Source organism: Aedes aegypti, chromosome 3 (genome assembly GCF_002204515.2).
Source record: "Aedes aegypti strain LVP_AGWG chromosome 3, AaegL5.0 Primary Assembly, whole genome shotgun sequence".
Taxonomy (NCBI): Eukaryota; Metazoa; Arthropoda; class Insecta; order Diptera; family Culicidae; genus Aedes; species Aedes aegypti.
In genome coordinates, this window is record NC_035109.1 from 319,605,623 (window position 1) to 319,617,871 (window position 12,249).

Consider the following 12,249-nt stretch of genomic DNA (forward strand, 5'->3'; position numbering starts at 1 on the left):
TAGGGTATTGTTTGATTTTTTTTATTTTATTTTTTTTTACAAAAATTGACAAGTATATAAATTCATAAGGCACTAAATAACAACAAACAAATTAAGGTGAAGATGAATCGACGCCAAACCTCATATTTTCAACAGCACAAATCTAGAGAACCAAACATCCGTTTAAGCTGAAAACTTAATCGATTGGTCACTAGCTGGTGGTTGAACGAAAGAAGATTAATATTTTTTTCACTAAAAATTTAAATTTAACTGGCGAAAGTTTGGAAAATATTGCATTTTTCGTTAAAACTTAGTGTTTTTGGGTAGTTTTTGTTAACAAAAAAATAAGTCAAAACTATTTCTTAACAATAAGTTTTACTCATAATGTTTGAAAACAGTCAAATCTTGCGTAACTTTCCAACAAGACCTTTCTAATATTGAGAGGCTCTTTTTGTTTACTTTCTCTTTAGAGTTTTCAATCCCGGGAACATTTCCCAGGAAATGAGATTTCCCGGGATTCCCGTTTCCCGGGAAAAGATTTTCTATTTCCCGGGATTCCCGTATTTCCCGGGAAGCTCTTTCTCACTGAAGAATTGAGCATATATATTCAAGTAAACTATCGCACAATTTACTTTTCACATCATACCAACAAATGTCCTCACTAGATTACTAATTATATTTTGATGTTTATTGGTGTTTTTTCGTAATCAAATAGTTATTAATAAATGCATATATTTTTGACGATATGTTTTTCCAAGAAAGTTCATATGCAACACAATATTAAGGAACTTTCGAGGGATTTATTCCATGATTTGAATAGGTTTATAGACTTTTTATGATTTCTATATTTTTGTTGCTTTCTATACGAGCTCGGACCTCGTTGATCCATATCGCTTACGGTTTCTATCAAATGTAACAGTCACAGCTCTAGTTGGTTTTTATTATAGTGTTTGAAATGATTGATTAGGGGTCTATTTTATAAGTCAAGTCGATCAAAAACAACTCGACTGGAGTCACTGTCGACCAAAAAATTTCACTCGACACGACTCTGTCACTCGAATTATTCGACAGCTGTCCACTCTATGTGACAGGATTAATCGATGGGTGACTTCTGAAATATGCATGCCTACTGTGTTCGACAGTGACTGCAGACGAGATTGCAGACGAGTCACATAAAATGGTTCGATTTACAAATATAGGCTCCTAAATGTTGGCAAGTATTATTTGAATTTAAGATGATTTGTCTAGCATGACCTGATGAAGGCTTCTACTATCAAAAAACGAAGCCAACAGAATTTTTGTAGAAACATAGATAAATTACTCACAAATAAGAGAAATAATCGTGCTTATTTACTGTTCTAAAATATAGGGGTCTATTATAAAAATCGAGCAATCTCAAGTGACTCATCTGTAGTCATTGTCGATCAAAGTAAGCATGCATATTTCAGATGTCACACGTCGACTGCCATAGTAATCCGGTCACACAGAATGACAACTGTTGAAAAACTCGAGTGATAGAGCCGTGTCGAGCGAATTTTTTGGTCGACAGTGATTTCAGTCGAGTAATTTCGATCGACTCGACTTATAAAATAGGGCCCATAATATACATTAAATGTAAAAAAATCAAAGAACTGCATCAAATTAGCTTACGGGCCTATTTTGTAAATCGAGCAGATTAATGTGACTCGTCAGTATTCATTGCCGATCAAAGCAAGCATGCATATTTCAGATGTCACCCGTCCACTCCCATAGTAATTCAGTCACATAGAGTGACCACTGTTGAAAAACTCGAGTGACAGAGCTGAGTCGAGCGATTTTTTCGATCGACAGTGACTCCAGTCGAGTCATTTTGATCGACTCGACTTATAAAATAGACCCCTTAATTTACAGGTTTTAAGGATTTCCCGGGATCCCGGGAATTCCCGGGAAATAACAATTTCATTTCCCGTTTCCCGGGAAGTCAAATCCCGGGAAAATTGAAAACTCTATTTCTCTTTAATCATTAACTAAACCACATTTACCTCTTCTGTTGCGGTTTTCGTATAAAACGCTGGCCAAGGACATTGTCTTTCGATCTATAGTAAAAATGTCCCAAAAGTTCTAGTATTGCACTGTTTCGATCAAAAGAGAACGAGAGAGAAGAGAATCTTGCATTGTTATTAGAATCTTGAAATGTTACGCAAGAAATGATCTATGTATGTTAAAAGAAATCGGTTTAGAAAGTTACGATTTATTAAAATAGAGAAAACAAATAATACTAGTTATAGTATAAGACAATTTTTATGGTCTACAAACTATCCATACATATTTTGAAGAGAATGATGCTAACATTTCTGTAAAACTTGTGTTCAAATTTTAGCTAAACTATTCAAGGAAAAAATGGACATGGAATTCTTTAAGATTTTACGCAACAATTTCTTTTATAATTTCTCAAAAAAAAAAACCCTTGCATGGTTTATTCCAGGTACGCTTGCTACCGGATATTACGAACGGAATTCCTCTAATAACATTTCTAGGATTTATAAGGATATCCTAATAAATTTCCACAAAATCAGTTCCATTATGTTATGTCTTCAAGAGGTATCGTTCATATATTATATTGTAATTTACGCTTATACAAGGTTGGTAGCGACTAATCAACGAGCGACTGAATTTATTAAAAATAGGAACTTTAGAGATCTTGTGCCTAAAATAAGAGATCGGACAGGAGCAAAAAGGTTTTTACGAATTACTCGGCGACAAAAATAACTGTTCGTATTACTGTATGATTTCCTCCAGGAATTTAATCGAAAATAAGTTCAGGTATTATAAAGTTTATTCCAGATATTAGTCCGAAGATTTCTTCAGAGGTACATATTGGTTCTTTTACGAACTTTCTAATTAATTCTTTCGAGAATTCGAGATACCTACAAGAGTTCAATCTGGATTTTTTACAAGGATCAATTAGTAAATAACTCTAGTGAATGTATCAGAAACTCCTTCAACAAATCTCAAATTTTCTTTCAAAAATGTTTGTAAAGTAGTTCAAAGCCTCCAGGAATTTATCCATTGATGTTTTAATACATTTTCTCAGGATTTTCTCCCAAAATTCCTTACGGAATGTTTCATCCAAGAGTTTACTTTATACTTTTTTCTTACTTACAGATTACAATGATGGCTTCATAGATTTCTCAGAAATTCCTACAAAATTTTCACACCGGATTTCTTTGAGATTTCTGCAAAGAATTACCTCAGAAATTTTTCCTAAGATTCCTTCAATATATTTTTTCCAGGAATTATTCCAGCAATGTATCAAGTGAAGGAATTGCTTGAGAATACATTGTGTATTGCTTAGGATATGTATGTGAGATTTAGAGTGCCCATCCCGGGATTTCCCCTTTCTCAGGATACAAGTTCTGACGTCCCGGGAATACCGGGATTCCAGAAATGATCGTAAAATATTATGAAAACTGCCTAATTTCAATCCTTGTTTTTATAAACGCTATAATAATAAATTAGAATATTCGATCAAACAGGAAAACGTGATGGGGCAAAGAGAATAAATAGGTAGTTTATGTCAAGAAAAGTTAAAATAACCCAACAAGTAAAACATATTTCAATTTGTCTAGTTGCAAATGTTATTTATTGCATTTTTCTTCAACATTAGCCGCTTTATGAGGCGAAACTAAAAAATCCAATCTGAAAGTACGCCTAAACTTCAATCGATAATTTGAAGTAAATGCGCTCAACGATTAAATGATGCAGACTTTACTAAAGAATTTACACGAGAAATGTTTGAAATAACTGTGGAAATTCTTTGAGAAATGTCTATAGTAACTTCATTAGAAATCCCTGATAAAATTTATTGAGGACGCTCTGGAAGAGTTCTTAATGTGGAATGTTGGAACTTTTTTTTTATAAATTTCTGCCAGAAACAGTGGATGAATTCTATGGAATATATGGAATATATGGAAATGATTAGAAGAAGGAAATCCTGGAAAAATTCTTGTCGGATTTCTTGGAAAATCGATTTACTTGAAAAAATCTGGAATAAACCTTTGTGGATTTTCTTGGAAAAACTCCTAAATTCTGGAGAAATTCCACTAAGTATTCCTTGAGGACTCGCTGGAAGAAATTCTGGATCAACTCTTGGGAGAACTTTTGAAGAAATCGCTAAAAGTCTTGTTGAAGTGATATCTGAAGGAGTTCTTGTAAGTATTGTAGAAAAAAAAACCTCTACATAAGAAATATTTAAACATTTCCTCGAGGAAAGCACGTATTTCCTAAAAAAAATCTGTGGAATAGTCGCGTAATAATCTCTGAAAGTGTTTTTGCTAAATGTTGCTCCAGGTTTCATTCACAAAGAGAAAAAGGAAAAAAAGAGACTTTAGTGACTATTTTGGTGGAAAAAGCTCAGAGACTGCCATTAAAAAAAGACTTTTTGCCAAGTCTCTTAAAAGAGACCTGCTACCAGCCCTACTTATAATATCAGCAAAGAGTTACTTATACAAATATGTAAAAAAGGAAGAGACATCCTCGATGGTAGTTTTGTGAAAAAATAATAAAAATGCCTATGACATTGGTTTATCTACTAAGAATCGAAAGACAATTTATCTAAAGACTGACCCTTTAAAAAACCTTTTCCCTAAAATCGGATTTATATTTATGGACATCATCGATATACCCAAAACATTTCTTTTTTTTTTTTTTTTTTTCTATTTATTTATTTATTTGGCCTCTTGTTTCCATTGTTTGGCCATGTTTTGTCAACAAATAATTCACATATCAATATTACAATTAATAAAGAAATTTGCTATTGTTTTAAGTACATTCATATCTCTGCTACGTAGTATTAACTGTAGATCTGGAAATGCCCTTTCACCGACGATTTCGATCCAAACATTCCGTCTCCAATCCTCGTAGATGTTGCAGTCGAATAGGAGATGATCTGGCGAAGCTACGCCTTCGCCACACTGGCAAGTGTCGTCTTCAACGATGTTATTCCGCTTGAGGTGTGACGGCAGTCTGGAGTGGTTGCTTATCAGTTTGGATAGAAGAACGATTTCTCTCCGCGAAAAACCAAAATCATTGAACCATGCTTGCGTTGAAACGATTGGAAGAATACTGTGACAAAATCTGCCTTTAATGCCCGCATTCCAAGCTGATTGCCACAAGTTGATAGATCTTGTCCGAGTTGGATAAGCTATGTCCAAACATGTGAACCGATAGTAATCTGATCCACCCGATTGGCATGCTTCTTTTGCTGCTACGTCAACTGCTTCGTTTAACGGAATATTTTGATGAGATGGTACCCATAGGAATGTAATGCTTGATCCCTTTTCTTCGATGGATTGAACCAATGCCTTAATTTCATACCACGCTGACGGGTGATAAGAGGTGATTTTTATGTTGGAAAGAGATTCAAGGCTACTTAAGCTATCCGTGAGTACTACATAGTCGGCCCTCGGCATAGCTGCGATAATTTGTGTGACTTTCCGTAGTGCAAGCAGCTCCGCATGAAAAACAGAAACTTGATGCGGAAGTTTAATTTGGCTGATTGGCTGACCAAACGCATTTACTACCGCATAGGCAGTTCCATCAATTGTTTTGGAACCGTCTGTAGCCAGATTTGATGCATTCGGATATCGATGTTCGAGAAGATTTCGGACGACTTCGTTAGCTTTCAAGGATGAGTTGCTTGATAATTCGAACGATACCGATTTGTCAACAGTTACCACTTTTTGTCTCATGCCTAATTCGAACTCAAAGCATGGCAGTACTTCGAATGTTTCCACTTGACGTCCTGTATAAGCCGTGTACTGTAAAATACTACGACGGATCCAGGTTGAAGCAGAACCATCGATTGTCGTCTTCACAAATTTATCATTCCAAGATTTGATGGAATATCTTCGTTCAATGAATTTCATAGTTGCAGCTTCTCTTTTGATATCTAAAGGTGTTAGACCTGCCATCACCTCTAGAGAACCCGTATGAGTTGTTTTCGTAGATCCAAGTGCAATACGTATGCAGTTCCATTGGATCCGGTCTAAAGTAATCGAATCTTTCTCGGAGGCGCCACGGAAAAATATAGACCCGTACTCCAAGATCGGTCTAACGCAAGATTTATAGATGGTAAGAAGAGCGCCAGGATCGGCACCCCATGCTTGGCCAGCAACGGACTTCATGAAGTTGATGAACAGTCCCGCGCGATGTTTAAGATAGAAGAAATGTTTTCCCCAGTGTAATGTAGGTGTTAAGTGAAGTCCTAGCAGCTTCAACGATGGACTGTACTCTAAAATTTGATCTTCCACTCGCAGCTGCGGCAGATCGTCTACCATTCTTTTCGCAAAAACAATCGCTGTACACTTAGAAGGTGATACTTGTAAGCCAAGGTTGTTTATTTCGTGCACCATTTCATTGATTGCTTCTTGGGATTTATTTACACTATCCAGCATATTCGAACCACGTACCGCAATTGTTATATCAACAGCAAAGCCGACCCGAATAACAGCACCATCAGACGGCTTGAATAGTCCGTGAATCAGTAGATTGAAGCATAATGGGCTCAGTGGGGATCCTTGCGGCAGCCCTTTCCATGTTGTGCGTTCAATTTTACTCGTATCTCCCAGAGACACAACAAGATGTCGTTCTTTAAACAGTGCATAAACCGACATGGATAGGCACTCAGCAACTCCTAATGATCTCATTTGTGCCACCAGAGAATGTATTTGAACGTTGTCGTATGCTCCTTGGATGTCGATACTACAGGCTATCACGTGTTGTCTATTCTGAAACGCCGTTTGCACTTCATCGATGAGCAGATGGAGTGCGTCTAGGGTGCCCTTACCTTTCCGAAATCCGCAAATTCCATTAGGAAGAAGCTTGTGATTTTCAACATACCATTCAATTTTTTCTTTAACCATAGTCTCATAACTTTTACGGAGACATGACGCCAAGGCTATGGGGCGGAAAGAGTTAGCTTCTGATGGAGGTTTTCCAGGCTTCAGAATCGGAACCACTTGAAAGGTGTTCCAGACCTCGGGGATAACACCTGTTTCAAAAATGGTGTTGTAAATTTTAATCAATGATTTCTTGGCTATGAATGGCAACCTCTGAATCACTGAGTAAGATATACCATCGACACCTGGAGCAGTGTCCTTTCCCTTCTGAATAACCGCCTCTAGCTCCAAAGTTGTGAAGCAAGAACTATGGTTATGGATATTACAGTCACAATTTGGGAAGTTTATCACATTTTCCATTGTAGATGCAGGTGCAAGTTTGTCCAGAAATATGTTAATCTGTTGTTCATCATGTAATTGCCGATTTCCACCGGATGCACGGCCCTTGAATCTCCGTGCAAGCGTCCAAAGTGAGCTGACTGAAGTTTGGGAATCGAAACCGTCACAAAGCTGCTTCCAAGATTGCCTTTTTTTCACTTTCACCAGTCTTTTGAATTCGTTATCTGCTTCCACATATTCACAATACTTTTCATATTCTAGGGTACGACGCCAGACCTTGAAATTCGATCTAGAGTCCTGACGGGCTGCGCTCAATTCATCGTCCCAGAAAGGTTGAGGTACCTTAAGACTTCCAACATGACGAGGGGGAGGTGAAGAATCTACCAAAGCACTCCATAGAATATTGAAGAATTGTTCGTATGTTATTTCACTTTCCACACAAAGTATTGCACTTTCCACATTCGAGTTGAATTTTTCCCAGTCCATTCTTCTGTAATTGATTGCAGGGAACCGTGTTTCTACAATCAGTTCTAGCGATCCACAGGAGATGGGTAGATGATCACTACTGTTAGGATCCTCAATCACCTCCCAATTGAACATCAAGCTGATCTCCGCAGACACTAAAGTGAGGTCCAATGCACTAGCGGTTCGTGTAGCGTCGAATCTGGTGATACTACCATCATTAAGTATTACTAAATCGAAGTCCTCTAAAACAGCGTGCAGATAATTGCCACGAGAGTTATGCCGAACATTCCCCCACATAGGATGTTTAGCATTCCAATCTCCAGTCAGCACACACGGGCGTGGTACACACCTAATTAATATTTCTAATTGATTCTGGGATACCGATGCATGTGGATGAATATAGAGCGAAACGATGGACATAACACCTACACAGCTGTGGAGTTGTAATCCGATCCATTCAATTCCATTGATCGAGGGTAATGTTAAAGCCTTAGGGTGCAACTCGTTTCTAGCAGCAACGAGTACCCCCATAGAGTTTCGCTGGTGATCCTTCCGAAAAACTCGAAAACCGGAAATGTCGAAGCTGGTCATGTTGTCTAGGTGTGTTTCGGATAAACACACTACCGATGATTGAAGGCTGTTAATGAGATGCAAGATGTTTGCCTTTTTGCTGATCGCTCCCCTACAATTCCACTGTAGAATTTGTAGAGGTATGCTTTGAACGGGGGTGCCCGGCGTGTTTTATTATAAACGTAAAGAGCTCATAAAGGTTTGCACCCTTTGGCTCACCACTTCACTGATAGCAGCCCGCAAATTTTCTTCAGCTCTTTCTTTGTATTCCACCGGCGCTCCGATGATGTCGTCGACGGCTCCAATGATTTCCGGACTTTTGAAGGCTTCTTCCACGACAGACCGAATGCTGGATTCCACGTGAAGTTCTAAAGCTGGGATTGCTTCGCCATCCAGACAAGTAGATGGACGTCTACGCTTACTTGGTCCTGGGGCAAGATGGTCATTATTGGTGTCTTCATTCTCAATTGGAATGAAGGTTGTAGTTGGTGGAATAACGATAGTTGGTGCTTTTGCAGTGGGAATTGCTAAGTTGGAGAACCAATCCTTAGGTCCTTGGGAATAAGCTGCGTTCCTGTTAAGATCGGCTTCCTTGCGGCGAATAGCATAAGGGCATTTCTTGACTTCATTTGCTAGATGACCCCCGTTGCAATTAACGCATTTCGGTTCCTCCGTCTCACATACATGTTCTGGCTCAACCGTGATGTTAGTCTCGGTGCACCTGTTGCATCGAATTTTGCTCCTACAGTTTTTCTCTCCGTGTCCGAAACGCCAACATTTGATGCATTGGCGTTGGGGAAACACATACTGTTTAATTGGATAGAGCGCTCTATTGAGCTCGATGTGGGTAGGTAGTGTTTGGCCCGCAAACGTGACGATAACAGTAGTCAACCGCTCTCTACCTTCACCCGCGCGCTTCGTGATACGTCGAATTTCCAACACTTCAGGGTTATTGTCTTGCTCGGCTTTTGTCTTATCGAATGATATGGCATATTGCAATTCTTCATCATCAACGTCGAGTTCCACATGGCCCACACCTAACGTCTCCACTAGCCGCTGCGGAATCGAGAACGAAACGTTTGGTAACTTTGCCGCAACCAGGGTATTCGCAGCTTCAGCTGATGCCATTAATATTTTGATCCGGCGTTTCGATTGTGGTAATGATTTCACAAATTGATCTCCCATCAGGCGAATCACGTTTTTCGAAAGCGTCGATGGTGCTAAATTTGAGCCATCCTCAGATTCAGCGATTACCAGGAATGGCCCCGGCGATGAAATAGGATACTGTCTTTGACGACGGAGATTATCGTCAGCCATACTCAGTTCAACAGAAGTTGTAGTTTCTATTGAAATTTATTTTGCTATACACGCTTTGGTGCGACACGTCTGTTGCTAACCAAGGCTAAAGCAGCACTGCCCAAAACATTTCTCTGGTAGGCGATTTAGAACCCACGATATGAGAGTTTAATTTCTCATTTGAACGGGCATTTCCTTAAGAATATTTCTACGACATTTTTCATTTCCAAGTGACATTACGACAAGTAACTGCTTGTTTTTCTGTGAATTTCATCCACATATTACTCCGAAGATCTCTCCAGGAGTTTGATTAGTGATTTTTTTCGAACAAGTATTTCTACCAAGTTTTTCGTTTTAGATCATTTCACTCCAAAGATCGTTTCATTTTTCAAGGAAATTCAAAGTTTTGCAGAAATTAATTCATTGATTTCCGTTTAAAACATCTTAAAGAATTCAAAATTCCTTCATTGTTTTAACTTCATTGGGTCTTCAAAGTTTTTTTTAATCATTCATCAAGGGATGTCTCCAGGAGTCCAGGGAAATTCCAAGGAAAATTTTCTGGTTTTTTAGGAGAAAAATTGAAAAAAAATCCTCTAGTATTTTTTAAGAAAATCAGAGATTACTTTTGAGACAATTGTGTTCTTTGAAAGAATTCCTGGATTCTTGATTAAATTTTCTCTACAATTTTCTTAGTAATTTTTTATCAAAAGAAAAAAATAACGTTCAAAATTGTCATACAAAACTTTTTGATTAAATTCGGAAAGAATCTCGGAATAAATTTATGTATGAATGATAGAACTGTAAAAATTGCTGTAGTAATAACTGTTGTGGAATCATGAAAGAAGGTGTGAAGAATCCATGGAGATTTGGAAAGTTATTCGAGAAATGTTTGGATCGCAACAAAAAGATTTTGATTTATTGCTGGAGAAAATTTGCATTTGGATCGCAGCAAAAATATTTTGATTTAATGTTGGAGTAATGCCGAGAGAAATTTCTGGAAATACTTAATGAGGAATAGCGGGTCGGACTTATTAGGCAATCAATTTATCAAGCAACCAAATAATTTTTGCTCTTTTCCTACAAAGTTTAAAAAACGAAAAAAATGAAATGTGCTCAACCTTATTTCATATGATCATGAATGGCACCCAACTGGGAACTGTACCTGGCTTTACCAACTTGGCTTAGTAGTCTAAACAGGTTTTATGTGCAGCCGAAAAATTTATTTTATTTTATTTTTATTTTATTTTTTTTGTTTTAAGAGACTCTGATGGGGCATTCGTTCTGGGAGAAAAATTTAATGATTGAGAAGATTTTATGTCACAAGAAAAAGGGTATGTATTACTAATTCAAAATAATGTCCTTGGTTGTGCCCGAAATTCTGAGTTTTTTTTTTAGGTTGTACAAAATTCCCTAATAATACCAGGTTGTAGACACGTTGTTCTTGTCATTCATAACATCGAAAAAAATCATGGCCAGGATGGGTAAAAAATAAAAACTTCTTGTATTGTAGAGATTGTTAAAAACTTGTATTAAAACAGAGTCGAAGTTTCTAAAAGGAGTCCTGCCACCAGCCCTGTAGATGGGGAAACGAATCAAAAGACACGAATGCAAAATTAAGATGATGATAAACGGGAGGTAGCGATGATGATGATGTGATGGAAAAATCCAATATTCCCGAGTACAGGAGGCAGATGCTACCTTTTTATTCCGAGGGATCCCTTCGGCAGTCGGCGTTTACTCAGCTTCAGTTGGGTTTTCAATCCCTTCGGCTCTGCCGGAGCACCTTGAATCACTTTCTGCTGCGATTTATGATGATCGATAGCCACCGACTGGAACGCTGGCTGGCTGGCAACGAAGAACAACGAAAACCGGACTTTTGCAGCTTCCTTTCTGGTTACTTCACTTCCATCATTAGCATTTTAGGAGCAATTTTGCTTCTTCTCTTGCTCACCACTTTCTTCTACCAGAGCGCCTCGAGATGCTTATTATACTTCACTGCACATCAACTTTCTGGTAGCGCTAGATAATTTCGGCTTAACCCGACACTTAAAACTTTAAGATTAGCTTGTACACGAAGAACAGAAATTGCCTTCTCAAGGGCTTTTCCCCCACTACCGGATGTTGCAACGACTTAACATACAGCTGAGAATCGGAAAATGGCTAACGATGATAATAATAATTTAGTTTAATTCCTACACTCGCCCTTCCCCTGCGGAGGGTAACAAAATTATTCTTCGAAACCGCCCACGCACTGCACTTAAACTAGGAAATCAATTTCCTCACCAAAAAAGACAATCGCTATTCGCGAATAGTGTTGTTATTTTTCGATAAAAACTGAGCTACTGCAGAAAGACTAAACAACACACTCTTTTTATTATTTTCACACCGCAGCAGAGTCAACCCACGAACGACGGATCGGAGAACGGAATAAACGCACGTCTGTCCCGTACGGAGTAGAATCACGAATACAGCCGATCGTCTTTTTCCGTTGTTTTTCTGGCTGCTGTCTAGGCGGACAAACACAACAAAAACAGTTTTGTTTTTGAATGGAAACGTACACATACCCACATAAACGCACGGTCAAGAGAGTCCGCCAATCCGCGCAATGTGAAGGAATGAACGGCCAATCGATAGTGTTGCGTGGGCGGAACAGAGATGGATGCGCTCGAGCGATGGTGTGTATCTGTGTGTGTAAGTTCCCGGTGCAGCTGAAACAGCTGCG

General features: G+C 38.3%; 1 protein-coding gene across 4 annotated transcripts in view; it reads right to left on the minus strand.

Annotated features, from left to right (window-relative positions):
• Positions 1-12,006, minus strand: part of LOC5564812 — a 74,925-nt gene extending 62,919 nt beyond the window's left edge. Inside the window, exons 1-2 of one of the 4 annotated variants that reach the window (XM_021853946.1) lie at positions 11,811-12,006; positions 11,226-11,669 (exon numbers count right to left, since the gene is read on the minus strand). The gene's annotated coding sequence lies outside the window, so the exon portion shown is untranslated. Of the gene's footprint in view, positions 1-11,225 lie in introns of all 4 variants that reach the window. The other 3 variants (XM_021853945.1, XM_021853947.1, XM_021853948.1) reach the window with 3 other exon arrangements.
• Positions 12,007-12,249: the final 243 nt, after the last annotated feature.